General features: G+C 49.5%; 1 protein-coding gene across 1 annotated transcript in view; it reads left to right on the top strand.

Annotated features, from left to right (window-relative positions):
- The first annotated feature begins 1,175 nt into the window (after positions 1-1,175).
- LOC139679145 (zinc finger protein 271-like) overlaps positions 1,176-21,258 on the top strand; it is a 41,311-nt gene continuing 21,228 nt past the window's right edge. Inside the window, 3 exon segments of the mRNA XM_071570574.1 lie at positions 1,176-1,654; positions 2,408-2,600; positions 15,327-15,446. The gene's annotated coding sequence lies outside the window, so the exon portion shown is untranslated.

Here is a 21,258-nt window from a genome sequence, read left to right as displayed (position 1 = left end):
TGCAACAGCTAGGGATGCAGCACTGCCACAAGCCAGTAAGATCAGGTTTGCAGACAGTGGGAATATAACCATGACACAGCATGTAACACCAAATTTTGGACAAATCTTTACTGATTTTGGCCAAGGTGGACAGAAAGAGGGATGTATATAAATTATATGTCCTCCAAAACCAGCCAAACGCAGCATCATCTAATCATTGATGCACATGAATGGATGAATGAGATTCCCACATAACCCCCATTCCCATCTCCCTGTGCCACTGTGGGGAAGGAGGGAGGGAATAAGGGATAAAGTGAATCCCGGTGGGTTTTTAGGATTTATTTCCCATTTCCCTGCTCTGCCTTGATTGGTCACAAATTCAATTAATTTCCCCAAGTGGTGTCTGTTGTGCCTGTAACAGCCATCAGTGAGTGACTCTCCCTGCCCTTATCCCAGCCCTCAAGCCTTTCCTTCTGTGTTGTGTCTCCTGCCCGGGTGAGGAGGGCATTGAGGGAGAGCTTTGGTGGCACCAGGCAGGGCCAGCCCAGCCCAGCCCAGAAATCTCTTCAATAATTCCATCGGCTCCATCGGTAACGCCGCCACAGAAACACAAACAGGGCAGAGCAGGACAGTGGGAGGAGGCAGGTGGCGCCGGAGGGGAAATCTTCCTCCGAGCAGGCAAGGAGAGGAGGAGCGAGAAACTGGTGCAAAGCCAAGGGCAGAGGAGAAGGGACGAGGCTGGAGGGTGGAAGGCGGTGGGCGCGGCCGTGGGGCAGCCGGGCCTTTGCTTTGCAGATCTCTGGGGGGAAAGGAAGCGCTGTGAGATTCATCATTGAAAAGAGAGGAGAAACAGCAGGTGGTGGAAATCGCCGCCGTTTGGACTCAGTTTCTCTGTCTGGATGAGAGAGGCCGAGAGCCCCCGAGCGCCGCTGGACACTCCTCCCTGCCAGCGCTGGCCCCGCTGGGTCTGAGCTCTGGCTGGCGGGGCCGGAGGCCCCATCACAGCTCAGCGCCTGCTCCGCGCTCAGCCCGATGGGCCGTGGAGTCTGCGACACAGCCCCGCTGAGGGGGGGAGCACAGCCCCGGCGTTGGGGGGTAAAGTCCCGGTGTGGGGGGCCACGGCCCCGCTCTGGGGGCACCGGAGGGGGGGAGGCGGGGATCGCTTATCCGCCTCGTGCAGCTCCGAGCACACAGCCCCGGTTTGCGGGGCCGCCCGGCAGGCTTCAGCAGGTGCGGGGGCTGCGGGCGCTCCCCGCCGTGGCCCCAAGGACCGTGCACAGACCCGCCCTCCGCTGCCCAAGATGGCGCCGCCAGACCGAGGGGCGGTGCCGGGGCTGCGGAATCGCCGAGCGCCCATTGGCTACTTTGTCCGTCATTCATCGTTCCTGAGGACTGATTGGTCACGCCGGCGGGTGGGCGGGCCCTGTGCTCGGCCATGGCGGGCTCGGGCCTGAGTCGCTCGGCCCTGCGTGTCCTCCCCGGGCTCACCTGACCCTCGGCCGTGCCCTCGGCACAGGCGCTCCCGAGGATTCACCCGCAGGGACCGAGGAACGTCGGGTCTGGTCTCTGAGGCTTCTCTGCTACGATGGAGAGAAAGAAACCCAGGGGACACATTGTTCAGGCCAAGAGGAAGCGTTGAACACCTGCAGGGATCCCGAGGAACAGTCCCAATGCGGTAATGCTGGGAAAACCAACGCTCCGGGTGAGGGCGGGGGGTGGGAAGAGCTCTGTGGAGCACCAGTGGGATGGGGATGGAAGCCTTGGGTGGGTGTGGAGCAGCCCAGGCACACCTACACTAAATTCCATGCTGTGCCCACCTCTGGAGGCGCAAGATCCATCTCCAGGTCCTCAGACACACATTGGTGCCTGTGATAGATCCCCATCAGCTCTCCTGCCTTCCTGAGACCCAAGAGGGTCCCTGTCCTGGATGTGGCTCGGGATGGGCTGAGGATCCAGCACAGGAGGGCAAAGCAGAGGGGAGAGCACCCAGCCCAGCCTTGTCCTGGTGTTTCCTCCTCCAGGATACAACTGAAACAAGTCAGAGTGGCAAACATCCCACACGGTGCGTGTTCTCCTCCCTCTGAGTGTATTCCTGGGTACTCTCAGCTTCAGCCTGGTTGTGGCACTGATTGATGAGTCCCACCCAGGCACCCCCATGGGGAGGATCCGGGCTAGGCACCTCCATTCTGGGGAGATGGAGCATCCCACGATTATCCCAGCATTGAGGGATGCTCCCCAAGCAAAGCCTCCTTTGGGGGTGACTCCCTTTTTTCTCTATACTGTGGTCCAAGTGTCTGCTCCTCACTCCACCACACCATTGCTTTTTCCCCTAGAACATAATCCCTAGTTTCCTCCTTGCAGTTTCTAGAAAAAAAAAAAATAAATCCCATTTTCCTGCTTTTTAGTGCTGCCTTTGTGTCTCACTCAGCTTTCTCTCAGTTGTCATTTTGAGATCCCATGCCCCTCGGCTGGAATTCTGCTCTGTGTGCCCAGTCACTTGACCTGGTTTCCAAGGGAAATGCTGTTACTTTTCTGAGGCTGAGGTCAACTGGATCACGAGCCAGGAAAGGTGCAAGGTCCTGGAAGCTTCACTGGCCATCAGAAGCACCAGCGGTGGACTGGTGAGAACTGGGCTTGCGCCTCTGTGCCAGCTCCAGGGTGGGAAATGTGGGGAAATAAAGAGTATAAACCCAGCCCCAAACTTGCCTGCCCCCAAACTGGTCCCAGTGTTGGAGCCTGGAGCCAACTCCGTGGGAAAAGCCCCATCTCTGGGTAGGGGGTGGACACAGGTGTGAAAGAAGAAGTGGGAAAGGCAAGACTGGCCAAACCTTGATGTTTCTTTGCTTTCCAGACATCATTCTACCCTATAAAGGCAAAGGGTACTGATCACTTGGTCTGGAAAAGATGGAAAAGGGCTGGTGGTGGATCAGTGGCACAGCCTTCAAAGCCAGGGGGTGGTCCCTCTGTCCGTGCTGGAACTGGGGGTCAGCACCAGGGGCAGGGCTCCCTGTGGGTGTGACTGGAAAGGACCTGGGGGGCTGCTCCCCCCTGGAAGAGATTTCATGGGATCTGGTATCACCCGTTCTGGGATGGGGACCGTCTGTCTCTGTGTCCAGGCAGTTCCTGGCTTTCCATTGGGGGTTGAGATGGGCTGAGGTCACTGCCCACCAACCCCAACTATAGAATTTGAGAGCCTCAGACAAATGCTGCCTCTTCTCTCCTAGAGTGGAAGTCCCAGCTTTTTTAAGTTTTTGAGGGTAGTTTTCTTCTTCTCCTCCCTTTCTTACTGCAGCCCGCTCGGCATTGCAGGTTTGAGGTGCAGGGCAGGGCCCCGGGTGTGCCTGACCCCAGGGAATATCAGCTCGACCTGGGCACTCCAAGCACAGCTGGATCTGCAGCTGCCCCCGTGGCCACGTGCTCTGTTTCCCAGAGCTTTGGGAAGGGAAGCAGGAAAAAGAGAACTAGCTTGGGGAGAGCAGAAGGCAGGGAATTGTTCCAGAGGACTGAGGTGAGAGCTGGGCTGGGCTTGACACGCCAGAGGGAAGGGAGGGAATCCACAGGGACCTGGAGAGCAGTTTCACACAATTGGACTCTGAGCAATGTGATTGAGCTGAGCCCTGCTCGTTGCAGGGGTTGGGACTGGGTGGCCTTTAAAGGTCTTTTCCAGCCTGAACTGTTCTGGGATTCTGTGCATTTGCACTTTCATGCCACATTCTGCTCATTTTCTGGGCTTGCTTGGAAGCAGATTTTGCCTGTAAGTCAGACAAGTACAGACATGACACCTGTGTGTTGAATGAATGTCAGCAAAGTGATTTCCTTCCTGTTGGAAGCCAGTGAAAAATGGTGGGGAGGGAAGCTGGGAAAATGGTGGGTTTGGAATTTTTTAAAGTATATTTCCCTCCCAACCTCCCCAAACCCCCCAAAAGAATCACATGAAACCCCAACCTGTTCCCCCAAACTTAAAATTCAAAACAGCAGCAATAAATTATCCCAAACCAGTTATCCAAGAAACAAACCCCAAAAGACAAACACCACTCCAGACCCCTCACACTCTAGCAGGGCCCAGGTGCTTCCAGCACTCCATGTGCAGATGGTCTCAGGTGTGCAGGGAGGATCCCTCATGGAAGCTGCTTTCACTTGAACTGTGTATAGGATAGTATGTCTGTCATGTACAGTATTCAAATTAATGGGAAGGACAAAATTATGTTTTTATAATTACATATGAGGAACCGTTTCTCCTCTTGCTGTGTTTTCTCAGTAAAGCAAACTCCTTTAAAGGCTTTTATTACTGTCACGGCTCTATCGACCCCCGGCCCGAGGCACAGACGGCTGCTTCCCCTGCTCGGGGGCTCATCCTCAGCCCCAAACTGGTCCTGACCCGCCTGGGAAACGGGTTTGCAAATCCTGAAATACCCCGCAGAGGAATGACGGGGCAGAGGTCTCACCTGGGAGACCCAAATTCCCCTCCAGCAGTTTCCCTGCTGCTCCAATCCCTGCCCGGGCTGGTAGCACTGAGATGCCTCTGCTCAGCCGGAAGGTCACGGAATGAAAACGTGATGAAAAGGTTCTTTATCCATCGGGGCGATTTCCCGGCGTTTCTGGGCGGCAGCGGGACAGGCGGGGCCAGGACCGTGCAGGAGGACCGGGGTGGGAACACCCTGCTGGTCTCTGCCGCTGGAGCCGCTTCCCCAGCTCCGGCTACCACCACTCAGTCCCGCGGGGCGGCTCTTGGATTGTTCTTCATCCTTTTCTCTCTATTTTATTCTCTTCACACCTCCCACCCGCCTCGGCGCAGCCCTTCTGGGGACACCCAACAGTGCCCGTCCCTCGGGGCAGCTTTTCAGTGGCATGAGGGACAGGGAACACTCGGGGCAGCTTTTTATTTTATTTATTTTACTCTCTTTGTAGTTTATTCCATTACCCGCCTGATAAGCGAAAACGTCACAAAAATAACTGCTAAGAGAAGATTTTTCATTCTAACAGCAGCAAAGGTATTTATTGACAATGTTGGAGGCAAGCCAGTTCATACTGGACAAAAACTTGCCTAACTTGTTTGTGGAAAATAAGCTATTTTATAGTCTTAAGTCCATAGTTAACACCTTCTAATTTCCGTATTAATGACTGGGAGGAATCTTGGGCAGAGCTTTCTTTTTGGCTTCGAATTTGGGTAGTGGTCTCCTGACTTCATCCCTCAGGGTGGTCTTGAAGCGTCTTCATCACTGCTGGACTTTTGCCTTTTCTTTGTTCAATGACATGACCTGTAAAACTTGCAAAACCTTGGCTCTAACTGCAAAATCTTGGCTCTTTACCATTTTATCCTATTGAAATGTCTGGCTTAGTTTAGTGTATGGCTCCTGACATGGTACACTGGTCTCTGGACAGTTTGTACCTGGACAGAGTGGCTCCAGCACTTCATGCTGTTCATGGCCTTGCTGTGCAAACAACATTTTGCAGAGCAGAAATAGAAATTTCAGAAAACTGGGGGTTTTTGGTCTCTTTTCTCTTTCAGTCCCCCTGTGTTTCAAAGTATACAAAGTCTTTTGTTCAGTACTATTGGGTTTTGATATGCATGTACTACTGTAAATATTACTTTTTTTTTGGCTTTAATGCTTACTTTGTGCTATGGTTACACGTTGAGCAGGGCCAGCATGATTATTGCTGCTGCTGTAATTTTGTTTGGGTGTACCAGGGACTTTGAAGACTTGTGAGGTGGTCAGCAAATAGCTTATAAAAATGTCTTACTAGTGGTGGGTCTTTAGTTGTTTAACTTTGGTTAAGACAGTTTTAATGCTTTCAGTATCATGTTTAATTTCCTATAGCATGTGCTGAGGTTTTTTTTAAGTGTCTTAACATTTCTTTAAACAGGTTAATATCTATGCTAGTTCTGCAATTCAGGTACCTCATGATACAACATATAATTAAAGAAAACTTTAACATATACACAGCTATTGTTCACATAAAATGCATACACTGATACCTACACTGCTAAAATATTTAATAAAGGCTTGAAACTGTGGCTATTTTAAAATAAATGTTTGTGTTAAAATCATTATAGTTATTAAAAGTTCAACAACTTGTGTCAAGTGAAATTTGAGGGTTGTTGGTCTCACAGGTTCTGAGGTCTGTTTTTTTCTCAGGAGTTTTCAAGGTGGGCTTTTCTTTTATCCAGACTGCTGGGAACAGGGTTAGCAACATTTGAAACAGTCCATTTCATTTTCTTGTAGAGGGTCTCCTGAGAAATTCTTAACATACACAATCACTAAAGGTACATAAATAGAGTTTGCCATCAGACAATGTTATTTTATTTAACAGAATTTTAAGAACTTTTCTTGATTTGTTAGTTTTGCATGGGAATGTTTCTGGTCTCTCAGGAAAGACATCTGTGAAAACTGAAAGATAACAGAAACTACTCCCCTTTTTCTTAAGATCTAAAAAGTCAGTTTGCTAAATTTCACTTGAAAGGTGTTTTTTGTTTATTGCTCAGTTTTACAAAATGCTAAACTAATTTTTCAGGTAGTATCTAACTTTTTGTTATTATAATTTTTCATATATTTATTTGTTACCTGACTTTTGATGCACTATTTGACTGTTAGTTTTTATTTTTTCTGATACCAGGGCTGCTATTTGCCTTTTACATTTTCAGCAGCTTGTTTTGCCTTAGTTTTTATGTTACTTTTTGAACACTGTTACCTCTCTGGTGGCTTTTTCCAGTACATAATGCCCACTTCTGATGGGAGTTGTAGTGCTTCTAACAATTGCAGAATTTCTTCAATATATTTTCTTTGTGCAGTTAAAAGTCCTTTTTCTTTCATTTTTTTTTAATGCTCTGTGATCATGGACGATGCCACAGACATATTTAAAGTCAGTCCAGATGTTGATTCTGCCAATTCCAGAGCTCAGGTGCTCTCAGTCTTTCTTTCTGGGCTGAAGTTCCTGCAGGCAGAGGATTTTATTCAATTACCTTTTTTCACAAAGCTGCTACTGGCAGAAAACCAATCTTCTGCTTCCAGGAGTGGTTCTTCTTAAAGGTCTGGAGGGCTGGAATAAACTTCTTCCGTGGTCTCCAGGCTGTCAGGTACAAAAGGTTCAGCTCTGGGTTCACCTTCTAGGAATGGAGCTGGTTGACAATGTGAGTTACTTGAATACGTCTGAAATTTCCTGGCTTTGTCTGTGTTATGATCACTGCTGCTCTTTGCTTTGAGGCAGCTGACCCAACTTTTGCTCCCTTTGTCTAATTGCTCAGAGAAGTGGCTCCTGGCTCTTTGTCTGGCTCCAGCTGCTGTGCCAGGACCTCCAGGACTTTCCTTGCTGCTCATGCAGAAACAGCCCAAAGGGGCTTCCTCACGTCAGGCAATCCCAATGCCGGAGCCCTCGGGAGTTCTGGCTTTAGCTGCTCAAAGGCCTCATTTGCTGCAGGGTCCAGGTCATGTTGTCTTTAGCAGCTTTTAGTAGGTTATACAGCAGTTTTGCAATTAGCCAGGATAGCTTGGTATTTCAGGAACTGAGAGAGTGACAGTCAGGGGTTACCCTTCTGCTCCAGCACTGCTGGCACACCGACCTGTCATGGCCAGAAAGGCTCAGAGATCTCTCACTGTTCGTGGTTCAGGTGTCTGGCAGTGGCTTCTTCTTTTGCTGTTTTTGGGGAGCGTTGTCTTCAACAAACTCTGTATCTCAGGTGTAACACTTGCTTCTGTACCAGCTGCTTTTTCCTGTTGAGAGACTTAATACTTACTTAGCAAACTTGCAGTCCACAGAATAAACTCTTCCTGCTTTTCAGTGGTTATTAATAAGTTACACAAAAATTGCAGACGCAGATTTCTCCTGGTGGCAACTGCTATTGGTTTACATTTTAAAATCTTTGAGGTAACATTGTTCAAGTGAGCGGTGTGTTTGTCTGGTGTTTTTTCTTTTTAGCAAATATATTAAACTTTTTTATTAAATGCAAATACTTTCTGACTTTTTGCTAAGGAAAGACAGAAAAGAACATTTTTTAAATTTAATACTTTTTGTTTTCAATTACTGGTTTTGTTTCTGGTTGTACTTTTATTTAGATGGGGCTTGCCCATTTTGACTTACTTGGTGTGTTAGAAGCTCAGACTCAGGATACACTTAATCTAAATTTGATTAATATTTTGATTATTCTGGTTTGGTTTTACACAGTTTATAGCTAAACTTAAAGCTGTTATCAACTGTTTTTTTTCTTGAATTCAGTTTTACTTTGTTTAAATTAGATTACAGCTCCTAGATTTTTAACATATCTTTGCCCAATAAGGGTCTGTATAAATTTGGTAAACATACAAACTGATGTACTCAATTTGTTCACTTAGGGGATTTTAAAAGAAAGTTTTCTCTGGTTGACCAGTAGCACACCTGTGACTTGAACAAATTTACTGCTTTTAACAAAGACTGTAGTTCCAGTGTCAAGCAGCAACAGATTTTTTCTAATGTTTGTATTTTTATATTGGAGTTACTACTAAAATTTTAAATACCACCAATCTATTGCATAAAACCCTTACATGTATTAATTGCAAAACAAACAAATTCTAATTTTAGGTTTTATTCAGTGTGGCATGCTTATAGTTAATTTTTCAGCACTGCCACATTTTGGCAGGGTAGTGCCTTCAACAAAATGATCTCAGATGTTTTAGGTATTCAGTGACTTTTCTGAAAACAAATAAAACAACACAAAACAATAACTTCACACGAAACTCTTAACTTTTCTTTAAAAATAAGACATAGACTCAAAACTTTCAACTTTTCTGAAAACAGAACAACAGCACAGAAGACAGTAACTACACACACAGATCTTAATTTTAGCTTTTATCCAGTGGGGTATTTTATAGGCAATCTGTCAGAGGTACCACTCATCTACAGCACAATAGCCCACATTGTCAGAGGGGTCATAAACAAAAACTTATTTCGAACATAGTAATTTTTCTAAAACCAGAATTACACACACAGCTCTTAAAATGCACATCAGTGCTTAATTCTGAAGCATACAAAGTACATGCACAGACTCCACACTCGTCTCATGGCTGGCCACGTCTTATTCATTCACTGATCACACGTATACTCTAAATCACTTTAACACCTCAACATAATTTTTCACAGTATACAGGACAGCTCAGACACACAATGAGACCTGTGTGTCATTCACTAATCACACAAATTATTCAAAACAAAAATGCACACGAGAACTGGTACACACAAAGGCTTGGCTCAGACACACTTAAAACCTGGGCAAACAGCTCAGACACAGATGAGAACTTGGACAACAGCAGACAGGACAAGGCCACAATTTGCACAGAAAGAAAACCAATGCTGTTAAGAGCACACAGAACTGCCAACTGTGTCTGTAGGATTTTAACACTTAAAGCACAGAGTAGTATTTCTAATACAGAAAAGACAGAAAAACACAGGATTACGGAATTACAGGTACAGAAAGCTCTGTACAGGGAATAATTCCCTTTAAAGGGGGCATTGCCTACTGCTTCTGGAGGAATTTAATACCAGGGACACAGCCCGTTCTCTTTCAGAGGATTAACAGGATCCTATGCAGGTACAGATACAGGCACAGGTTCAGGCAGGAAGATGAACTCTGGGGAGGGCGTCTCGCTACCCCCTTCTCTTCTGCGCAAGACGTCTCTTGCATTCATTTTTCTGGAACAGGACAGGAAAACATAAATACTTTTTGTTAAAAATGCAGCGAGTTCTTTTCCACCCCTGTAAAAGCCACCGAAGAAGGGGGAGCCCCTCTAGGTAAAACTCACCTAGGGGCGCCCAGTGGGTCCCCAATCTCTGACGGATTGTGCAGCCAGGTGGAAACGTCCCGCTGGGTTTGCCAAATCTGATAAGCGAAAACGTCACAAAAATAACTGCTAAGAGAAGATTTTTCATTCTAACAGCAGCAAAGGTATTTATTGACAATGTTGGAGGCAAGCCAGTTCATACTGGACAAAAACTTGCCTAACTTGTTTGTGGAAAATAAGCTATTTTATAGTCTTAAGTCCATAGTTAACACCTTCTAATTTCCGTATTAATGACTGGGAGGAATCTTGGGCAGAGCTTTCTTTTTGGCTTCGAATTTGGGTAGTGGTCTCCTGACTTCATCCCTCAGGGTGGTCTTGAAGCGTCTTCATCACTGCTGGACTTTTGCCTTTTCTTTGTTCAATGACATGACCTGTAAAACTTGCAAAACCTTGGCTCTAACTGCAAAATCTTGGCTCTTTACCATTTTATCCTATTGAAATGTCTGGCTTAGTTTAGTGTATGGCTCCTGACATGGTACACTGGTCTCTGGACAATTTGTACCTGGACAAAGTGGCTCCAGCACTTCATGCTGTTCATGGCCTTGCTGTGCAAATAACATTTTGCAGAGCAGAAATAGAAATTTCAGAAAACTGGGGGTTTTTGGTCTCTTTTCTCTTTCACCGCCCATCCCTCGGTGCAGCTCTTTCAGACGGGGGCGGTGCAGACCCCCCAGTGCGGCTCTTTTATTGTATTCTCCTCTGCAATCCGTATTTCATTCCATCCCCACCCGCCCGTCCTGTGGGGCGGCTAATTCAGTACCACACCGGGGTGTCCCCACCCTGCTGCAGGGACAGACCCCCGGGCCCAGCACCATCTCTGCCCTCCACTTAGTGCAGAGGAAGGGGCAGGAGAGGGCAGAGTCAAAATCTGCATCCCCCTCCTGCTTCCCAGCCTGGAAACAGTTTTGGAGCTGCAGCTGCTGCTCAGCACCCACAGCTGGGGCTGCTTTGGGGCTGGTTTTATTTAACCTCTTGTTCTAGGAGAGAGAAGGAGCCTTTCCCTGGAGCAGAGTCCCTGCCCAGGGCTGGGAAATGGTTCTGTGTGGGAAGGCTGGTGGGCTCCATCCCCCCTGACCCACTGGGGGCCGGTGGGTGAAGGGGGTTTAGGAGCTGCCGTCCCCCCACCCAGAGAAATTCACTGGAGCTTTGATCCAAAACAGGCCTGTGGGCAGGTGGGAGTCAAGACCTCTGGGAGAGAGGAAAGGAGGGGAAAAGTTCTGAAGGAGAGATTTCTGTACCTCCATCCCCTTTTCCCACCTCTTTCCCCCCTACACTTGGTTTTCACCCCAAAATGCCCCAAGCTGCAGCCTGAAGGAGGAGGAATTTGGGGGCTGGGGACAGGAACAAAACACTGCAGAATGAAACCCGATTAAAAATTCAAGCATTTGGGCAGGAAAAAAACATCCTTTTGGGTGTTCCCTTTGCAAACACAGGCAGGGGGTTCTCACCTGGAGAATCTTTGCCTGTGGGAGAAGTACCAGGTGCAGGGGCTGGCAATAATTTTATCTACAGTGGTGATGGCAAGAACACCTGCTGGACATTGATGTGGGAGCTTTATATAGTTTCAGTAAATATAGAAGCCCTTTGGAGTTCCCAAGGACTAGACAACAGCATCCACAGATACTTCTACTCTGTGTCAGTTGTTTCTTGTTCTGCTTTTTTGAATTTTTTTTCCTTACAAGGGTAGTACAAATCACTGTAAACTTCAAAATATCAAGACTCAGCAAAAAAGGAGTCAAAACTATGATGATTGAGCCCAGAAAAACACTCCTAGAAGCTCTTCCTCTCTCATCTCTCCCATCTGGGGTTCTGGGGGTCTTCCCTGTCCAGGATGGGGGTCCTGCTTAGGGATACTGAGGGTGTTGGGTTTCTTCTGCCCTGACTGTGCTGCACAGTGCCAGGTTCCCAGAGATCCCGCTCTCTGGGTTCTACACTTTGTTGTCTCAGGGCTCCCGGGGGTCCCTCTGTCCAGGCTCCTCCTTCTCTGGGCCCCCATTTCAGGGTCCTGGGGCTCCCCCTTTGTCACACTTCCCCCTCTCCAGGCTGCCAGGGAGACCCCCGGGTCTCTCAGCTCTGTTATTGCCCCTCTCTGCTCCCCATCTCTACAAGTCCCAAGGCATCTTGTGTCCATAAAAAGCTCCAGAACACTGAGTTTCAGGCAAAAGATCCTCACAAACATCAAGATTATACCCTCCCTGCAAAACTCAAGATTTAGTCAAAACCCACTCAAAAATATGAAGATTTAGCAAAAAAAAAACTCACTCAGGATTTCCCCTTCTCTGATCTTTTCACTTTGAGGTTCTGGGGGTCCTGCATGTTTTGGGGGTCCCCCTGCTCTGAGGTCCCCGTCCTCTCCCCACTGCAGGGGGTCCCAGAAATCCCAGAGGTCCCCCTCTGCGGTCTCTCCACTTTGGAATTCTAGGATTCTCCCCTCTCCAGGGTCCCACTTAGGAATACCGGGGCTTCAGGCATCCCAGAGGTTCCTTCTCCCCAACTCGTCTTGGGGGTTCCATGGGTGGTCGCTCTCCTGAGCCCTCTCCAGGCTGCCAGGGGTCCCCCAGCTCGGCTGTCACCCTGCTCTGCCCTGCAAGCCTGAAATGGGGGTCCCGGAGACGGGGGACCCCCGAGAACCCGGAGAGGGGGGAGCTCGGAGAGGAAGGAGCCCCCAGCCCCCTGTGCCGCCCCCCAGTCAGGGCCGTGCTGGTGGTTCTAAATGGCTGTGTGGCTGAAGAAAGATCCGCCCACGTCTCAGGGGCCCGAGTCACTCCCTGTCCTTGTGATTTGTGGAGAAAAGGCTCTATATCCGATAAGGTTATAGAGAGGTACATTTATTCAAGGCCCAGGTGTGTGGGGAATAGCTCCTCCAAAAACATGCACACTTGGTCGAGTTAACAACTTGTTTATATGCAAGTAAGTTATACATATTCGTTATTTCTTCATGCATAAACACAATTTTCTTAGAAAAGGCAGGGTTATTATAAGGAGTTCTAAGAACTGATTTTTATCTTCTCCGCCCTGTGTGCCTCCTCCTTGCGCCTGCGCTTTTCCCCCCGGTAATTGGGGGCGAGGGTCTTCTGGTTGTCTTTGGGGATGAAGTTTGAAGTCTTCCTCATGTGAACTTTCTACCTTTGGCTCAAAACTGCTCCAAACCGGATCTTTTGGCAACTGTAACTGGTATAATTGGTCAGTTCCTCTAATTATCCTGTTCTTTTGACATATTTTCTGATTTATCTTTGTTACATATGGTGTCCAGTCTATTTTAGTTAGCATAAGAAGTCCCTAAAGCCCCTTAGTATAGAAGTTTCAAGGACAGGTCCTACACATCTGTACCTTATGATTTTTGCCATATGCTAAGCTACTTTATATAAAGTGATTTTTATAATGACTATTAAGCAAATTCTGTGGTAGATGTATCAATTAATAACATCATCCATCAATAAGGCTAAGTCTCTCCAATCACTTGTGCCCTGGGGCAGCCTCATGTGCGAACCACACTTCGGGGTGCTTTGTTCCCTCGGGAACAGCAGGCCCTTCGCCAGGGATATGCCCTTGTGGGTCCCCAGGACGTTTTTTTTTAGGGGATCCCTGTGGGGCTGTGGGGGGTGGGAGAGGGGTGGGGAGACATGGGTCCCCTCCAGGTGGGGGTTGGTCTTCCCGGGTCAGGCAGCGCCAGCTCCATCGCCAGCCCGGGACTAGCGGGTGGGACACACCAGGTTTGGGGACACCTTGGGAGGGCAGGGGTGTGTGTGTGTGTGTGTGTGTGTGTGCAGAAAACAAGGAGGGAAGAGCCCCAGGACCCTCCAGGCCCTTGAACAGCAGGCCCAGAGAAGGGGAAGCCTGGATAAAGGGAACACTGGGATCCTCGGAACAATGAAGTGGAGAACCTGAAGGAGAGTCGGGGAGGAGGGACACCTGGGACCCCAAAACATTGGCATCTCAAAGCGGCACCCCCAGCAGCCTGGAGAGGGGAGACCCCCAAAACCCCAGAGTGGAGAGACCAGAGAGGTTTCTGTGAGAGGGAAATCCTGGGAGGGTTTTTTGGGCTGAATCTTCACATTCTGGAGTATTTTTTTGTTGAATCTTGACCTTTTGGAGATTTGGGGGGCTTCAGCTCGATATTTCTTGTGAGAAAAGTCTCGGCTCGAAAAATTTTTAGAGAGATGAGTTGAAGGAGCAAAGCAAAATAGGGTTTAATGGCCAAACTGCACACACAGGGTGCCTCGCCACAGCGAAGTCGCCGGGGAGCACCCCGGGGAGGGGGAGGTCACCCTCATTTATTTCCTTCATGCCACGCCCTCTTCCCTCCCCTCCAGGAGTCCATCCCTCCCTAGTCCATGTATGGTCCTGTGCACGCTGGTTCGAGGTTACTCCATCACTTCACTTCTTCACTGCCTTCTTTGGGCAGTTTCTTGCTGCATCATCAACGCTGATTGGCCCATCCAGTCACCCTATCAGGCCCTACCACCGTCCGCAGGCCCTGACAACAGCCCCGTTGCTGAGGCTGCTGCCTCACAGACTGCCCTGACAACAGCCCCCCTTGCTGAGGCTGCTGCCTCACAGACTGCCCTGACAACAGCCCCCCTTGCTGAGGCTGCTGCCTCACAGACTGCCCTGACAACAGCCCCCCTTTGCTGAGGCTGCTGCCTCACAGACTGCCCTGACAACAGCCCCCCTTGCTGAGTCTGCTGCCTCACAGACTGCCCTGACAACAGCCCCCCCTTGCTGAGGCTGCTGCCTCACAGACTGCCCTGACAACAGCCCCCCTTGCTGAGGCTGCTGCCTCACAGACTGCCCTGACAACAGCCCCCCTTGCTGAGGCTGCTGCCTCACAGACTGCCCTGACAACAGCCCCCCTTGCTGAGGCTGCTGCCTCACAGACTGCCCTGACAACAGCCCCCCTTACTGAGGCTGCTGCCTCACAGACTGCCCTGACAACAGCCCCCCTTGCTGAGGCTGCTGCCTCACAGACTGCCCTGACAACAGCCCCCCTTGCTGAGGCTGCTGCCTCACAGACTGCCCTGACAACAGCCCCCCTTGCTGAGGCTGCTGCCTCACAGACTGCCCTGACAACAGCCCCCCTTGCTGAGGCTGCTGCCTCACAGACTGCCCTGACAACAGCCCCCCTTGCTGAGGCTGCTGCCTCACAGACTGCCCTGACAACAGCCCCCCTTTGCTGAGGCTGCTGCCTCACAGACTGCCCTGACAACAGCCCCCCTTGCTGAGGCTGCTGCCTCACAGACTGCCCTGACAACAGCCCCCCTTGCTGAGGCTGCTGCCTCACAGACTGCCCACCAAATCCGCCTGTCTGACCTGCATGTGGAGAAATCCCCCCCTTAAAGGGCCATTCTGCTTTTCCAAAAAGCAATTAACACAGAACCTTTTAATTCAACTGTTCAAATCAACCAAAACCCCTTCCTTCCACACCTCCCACAACAAACCCTCTCTTTTTATTTCTCACATTTCTGAGGGGGTTTTGGCTGAATCTTGGTGGTTTAGGTTTTTCTAGGTTGAATCGTGGTGTTTTGGATCTTTTTACAGACACAAGTTGCCTGGTGACTTCTAGAGATGGACTTGGGCAGGAGAAACCCCTAACCCAACACACTCACCTTGTTTTTCCCTCAAACCAGGATTTCTGCCCAGGCTTGGCTGCTCGTCAAGGTGAGTGAGGGTTGGGACAGGCTCCTTAGCACGTGCTAAGGCTTTGGAAACTTCTCCAGGGAGCATGAGCAACCCAGAGAGTAGGGAACAGGAGTGGGCAAACGGGCATGGCACGTCAGTGAGGGTGTGGCATGGCAGTTTGCACAGGCAGGGCAAGCAGGAGGGCACAGGCACCTCCCAGCTCTGTCAGGTGAGCTTTTCTGGTTCCCCTCTCCTCCTGCTGCAACCCAACTAGAGCCAGTAATGGTTTCCAAAAAAATGAAAGCTGTGGCTGCTGTTGCCACTAGCACTGTGTTAACACAGACAGAACCCTCCAAGAAAGACCCAGTCATTCAGGTCTGTGGCCCCACAGACTGTTTGAGCCTGGCATTAGTACCAGAGGACAGTGTGAGAGGCACCTGCGTGCAATGCGAGCGAGGGAACGATCTGCTGTGCCTGGTGGCAGAACTCAAGGGAGAGGCAGAGAAGCTGAGAAGCACTGAGGAAAGTGAACGGGAAATTGACCGGTGAGTCACACCCTTTGGACCCCTAAGGAAGTCCAGCAGGAGTGGTGAAGCCCTGCCCCTCCTGCCATCAGGCACATGGAGCAAACCGAGTGGATGGGGGGGAATGGAAACAAGTCCCTGATTGGAGACGTAAAAGACCCCCCGCTAGACCCCCATCACCTCCCTGGGTGCCCTTAAAGAACAGATACGAGACCCTAGACCCAGAGAGCCAGGCAGAGGATAGTCAAGAGAAAGATCTGTCTGGAGGGTCTCCTGGTTGCACCTCATCTACCAAACAGATTACAGCTACAGCCATAAGAAAAAAAAGAAGGGTAGTTGTACTCAGTGATTCCCCTTTGAGGGGAACTGAGGGCCCTGTGTGCCAACCAGGCCCATCCCACAGGAGGTTTGCTGCCTTCCCAGGATTAGAGTGAAGGATATTGGTAGGAGACTTTTTGAGCTAATTCAGCCCTCAGATTATTATCCACTGTTGGTAGTCCAGGCTGGGAGTGATGACATTAATGGAAGGAGTACCAGGGTAATTAAAAAGGATTTCAAGGTACTGGGTCGATCAGTTCATGGGACAGGAGCACAGGTGGTATTTGCTTCAGTTCCTGTGCTAGGCAGGATGAATGAGGAGATCAGTGAGGAAGGAAGTAGGGAAACCCATCTGATCAATAGGTGGCTCAAGGATTCATGCCACTGTTGACATTTTGGGGTTTTTGACCATTGGTCAAACTGCATGATACCCAGTCTCCTCAAATCAGACAGGCTTCATTTATCTAGGAAGGGCAAAAGGACTGCAGCCCATAAGTTGGCAGGGCTGATTAGGAGGGCTTTAAACGAGGTTTGAAGGGGGAAGGGACTGAAACTGGGCTCTCCAGAGATAAGTCTAAGGGTGGAGAGCCTGAGTTGAGAGTGAAATCAGCAGCCCAGCTGAAGTGCATGTACACCAATGTACACAGTATGGGTAACAAACAAGAGGAACTGGAAGCCATAGTGCAGCAGGAAAGCTCTGATGGAGTTGCCATCATGGAAATGTGTTGGGGTGACTCACATGGCTGGAGTGCTGCTATGAGTGGCTACAAGCTCTTCAGAAAGGACAGGCAGGGTAGGAGAGGTGGAGGGGTGGCTCTGTATGTTAGAGAGTCTTGAGTCTGTGGAACTCGAGATCAGTAATGATAAGGTTGAGTTCCTGTGGACCAGAATCAGGGGAAGGGCCAACAAGGCTGACATCCTCGTGAGAGTCTGTTATAGGCCACCCAACCAGGATGATGAAGGAGATGAATTATTCTACACGCAGCTGGCAGATGTCTCAAAATCTCCTGCTCTTGTTCTTGTGGGTGACTTTAACCTGCCAGATACCTGCTGGGAGCTCAACACGGCAAAGAAGAGGCAGCCAGGAGATTATAGAATGTATAGAGGATAATTTCCTGCTTCAGCTGATAAATGAACCTACCAGATGTGGGGCCCCACTAGACCTGCTGTTTACAAACAGAGAGGGGCTGGTAGGAGATGTAGTGGTCGGAGCCTGTCTGGGGCACAGTGAAATGACCATGAAATAATAAGAGTTTTCAATACTCAAGGGTGTAAGGAGGGCCATCAATAAAACCTCTATGCTGGACTTCCAGAGGGTGGATTCGGCCTACTAAGAAGACTAGTTCAGAGCATACCCTGGAAAACAACCCTTGAAAACGAGGGAGTACAGGAGGGATGTAGCAATGCATTCTCAATACATGGCTTGGAGAATGTCATGTCAGAAATGGGCTGATGAAGAAAACACACCAGCCACTGAGAATGCTTTAGCAACTGATGTTTTTAATGTGGTTCGAGTATACTGAATGTAAAAACTGCATTGTCATTGCTTCTTCTTCCCATAACCCCCTGCCAGGCCAAGGGGCTGGGAGAAGGACAGTGACCTCATATTACCTGAAACCCTCTCCCATTGAATGTAAATCCCCTTACTCCTATTGGCACAAATTCAGACTCCCCCCCCTTGTCCCTTTTTGGTGAATTTGTATTCCTCCAAAGTCCATATAACCCTGTACCCCTGATTAAACTTGCTCTTTGTTCCTGCCTTTGCTGGTGGTCCTTGTGTGGGCTTCCTGGGGGGCTCTCAGAGACCACATGGTCGGGGTGAGCAGAGAGCACACACTTCTCCCGGGTTAATGGGCTGATAATCCAGGACCAGGAGAAGTTCCATATAGTTGCAGATTCCTTCAGCACACAGCATAACAAGGCTACAAGAAACCAACCCTCATAGATGGTGCCCTGTGGGGGTGGACGTACTCCATGAAGAAAGTCTTAAGTGCACAGGAGCAGGCTGTCCCAGTGTGCCAAAAGGCAAGCCGGCAGGGGAGACGACCAGTGTGGTTGAACTGGGAGATTCTGAAGGAAATCAGGGAAAAAAGGAGAGCTTACCGACTTGAAGAAAGGGCTGGCTACTCATGAAGAGTTTAGGAACATAGTTGGGTCACGTAGAAAAAAAATTAGACAAAAGTGCTATTTGAAGTCAACTTGGCTTCTTCTGTTAGGGATAACAAAAAGCACTTCTATAAATACATTAATAATAAATGGAGGGGCAAGGAAAACATCCATTCTTTGCTGGACTTGGGGAACATAATTAACATTGATGAGGAGAAGGCTGAGATACTTAACACCTACTTTGCCTCAGTTTTTACCAGTAAGACAGGTGGCCCTCAGGACAACTGGCCTCTGGAGCTGGTAGACAGAGGGAGCTGAACAGCCCCCCTGTATTCCAGGAGGGACTTACTGAGCCAGCTGAAACCCCACAAGTCTATGGGACCAGAAGGGATCCATCCCAGGGTGATGAGGGAGCTGGCAGAAGAGCTTGCCAAGCCACTCTCCATCATCTTCTAACAGTCCTGGCTCTCTGGGGAGGTCCCAGATGATTGGAAGTTGGCAAATGTCACCCCAATCCACAAAAAGGGCTGCAAGGCTGACCCTGGCAACTCCAGGCCTGTCAGCCTGACCTCTGTGCCTGGCAGGGTTATGGAGCAGATCATCCTGAGTGCAATCACACAGCACCTTCAGGATGGACAAGGGATCAGACCCAGCCAGCATGGGTTTGGGAGAGGCAGGTCCTGTCTGACCAACCTGATCTCCCTTTATGACCTGGTGACCTGCTTGGTGGATGAGGGGAAGGCTGTGGATTTGTCTGCCTGGCCTTCAGCAAAGCCTTTGACACCATCTCCCCGGCACTGCTGGGAAAGCTGCACCCATGGCTTGAACAGGGGCACTCTCTGCTGGGTTACGAGCTGGCTGATGGCCCGGCCCAGAGAGTGCTGGTGAACGGAGCTGCATCCAGTTTGCATCTGGGCACTGGTGCTGTCCCCAGGGATCAGTGCTGGGTCCTGTCCTGTTTAACATCTTTATTGATGATTTAATTGATGGGATTGAGTCCATCATCAGCAAATTTGCTGATGACACCAAGTTGGGAGGGAGTGTTGACCTGCTGGAAGGCAGCAGGGCTCTGCAGAGGGATCTGGATAGACTTGACAGATGGGCTGATTTCAATGGGATGAAGTTCAGTAAGGCCAAGTGCAGGTCCTGCCCTTTGGCCACACCAACCCCCTGCAGCGCTCCAGGCTGGGCACAGAGTGGCTGGAGAGCAGCCAGGTGGAAAGGAACCTGGGGGGACTAATTGACAGGAAGCTCAACATGAGCCAACAGTGTGCCCAGGTGGCCAAGGAGGCCAATGGGATCCTGTCCTGTATCAAAAATAGTGTGGCCAGCAGGACCAGGGCAGTGACCCTTCCCCTGGACTCTGCATTGGTGAGGCCACACCTTGAGTATTGAGTTCAGTTCTGCGCCCCTTAGTTCAGGAAAGAGATTGAGGTGCTGGAGCGGGGCCAGAGAAGAGCAACAAGGCTGGTGAGGGGACTGGAGCACAAGTGCTGTGGGGAGAGGCTGAGGGAGCTGGGGTTGTTTAGTCTGGAGAAGGAGAGGCTCAGGGGTGACCTCATCACTCTCTAAAAGTACCTGAAATTGGGTTGTAGCCAGGTGGGGGTTGGCCTCTTCTCCCAAGCAACCATCTGTAGAACAAGGGAGCATGGGCTCAAGTTCTGCCAGGGAAGGTTTAGGTTGGATATTAGAAAGAAACTCTTCACAGAGAGTAATCAGGTATTGGAATGGCCTGCCCAGAGTGGTGGTGGATTCACCATCCCTGGAGGCTTTCAAGATGAGACTGGATGTGGCACTGAGTGCCATGATCTCATAATCACAATGGTCTTGCATCAGGTGTTGGACTCGATGATCTCAGAGGCCTCTTCCAAAACAGTTGATTCTGTGATTCTGTGAGAATCAACTGTTGAATTCGCTGGAGCCCTGGTAGCCTGGAAAGGGTGGGGACTCTGGAGAAGGAGGACTTCCAATACACAGGCCACCAGCAGCCTGGACACGGGGGAATGCCAGAACCCCAAAGTGGAGAGACCAGAAAGGAGAAACTCCTGGGAGGGGTTTTCTGGCCTGAATCTTGGTGCTTTGGAGGTTTTTATGGACACAAAATGTCTGGTGACTTCTAGGGATGGACTTGTCTCGAGAACTGATTGGGGGAAGTCTCTCAAGCAACTAACACACACACACAGGAGTTGAGAACGCTCAAAAGCCTTTATTTCCAGTTGGGGTGGTGCTTTAAGGGTTTGGATAGGGGCAGGATTTGGAAGGGATTGGACGGTATGTGAGAGTACGCAGTAGGTCATGGCGGCCAGAAACATTACTGAGGGCACAGTTGACAGGTGTCACACAGAAAGTAGTTTATTAAATCACTCCATGAAGAAAGGAAAAAGAAAAAATAGGTAAAGGTAAAAGCTAACTCTAACTTCAAATTATACAATATATATTCTCAAATCCCACCCATAGCCAAGTTCTATAGATTGTATCACAGTGTCTGTAAACCTTATTACAGCTTTTAATTGGATGACACTTTCTGCACAGATGTTTTCTTTACTGTGAGAAATTTATCTCTTCAGCATTCTTTCTCATGGGCAGCTTGACCCAAAACCTCCTTATCTCATTTTGGTTTTGCTAGATTGATGGTTTTTCTCACAGAACTAATTTCGTGCCTGCTAGTAGGCCTCAGAATCAGTTTGCAGCTCCAAACCGTTTTTCTCAACTCAAAAATCCTTCTTTATCCTCTCAACAGTACATCTGAGGGCAGGATTAGGCTTGAGGGCAAGGACAGGAGAGGCTTAGGTACTGGGAGGAACCACACAGGGCATCCAGGGGGGAGGAGGAACCACAGGGCTGCGAGCAGGGGGCAGGTGGGCATCTGGGGCTTCAGGAACATCTGCCGCACTGTGCTGCCT

The sequence above is a fragment of the Pithys albifrons genome, chromosome 15 (assembly GCF_047495875.1).
Source record: "Pithys albifrons albifrons isolate INPA30051 chromosome 15, PitAlb_v1, whole genome shotgun sequence".
Classification (NCBI taxonomy): Eukaryota; Metazoa; Chordata; class Aves; order Passeriformes; family Thamnophilidae; genus Pithys; species Pithys albifrons.
Note: the sequence above shows the minus strand (reverse complement) of the source record. Positions and strands in the feature narration are given on the sequence as shown.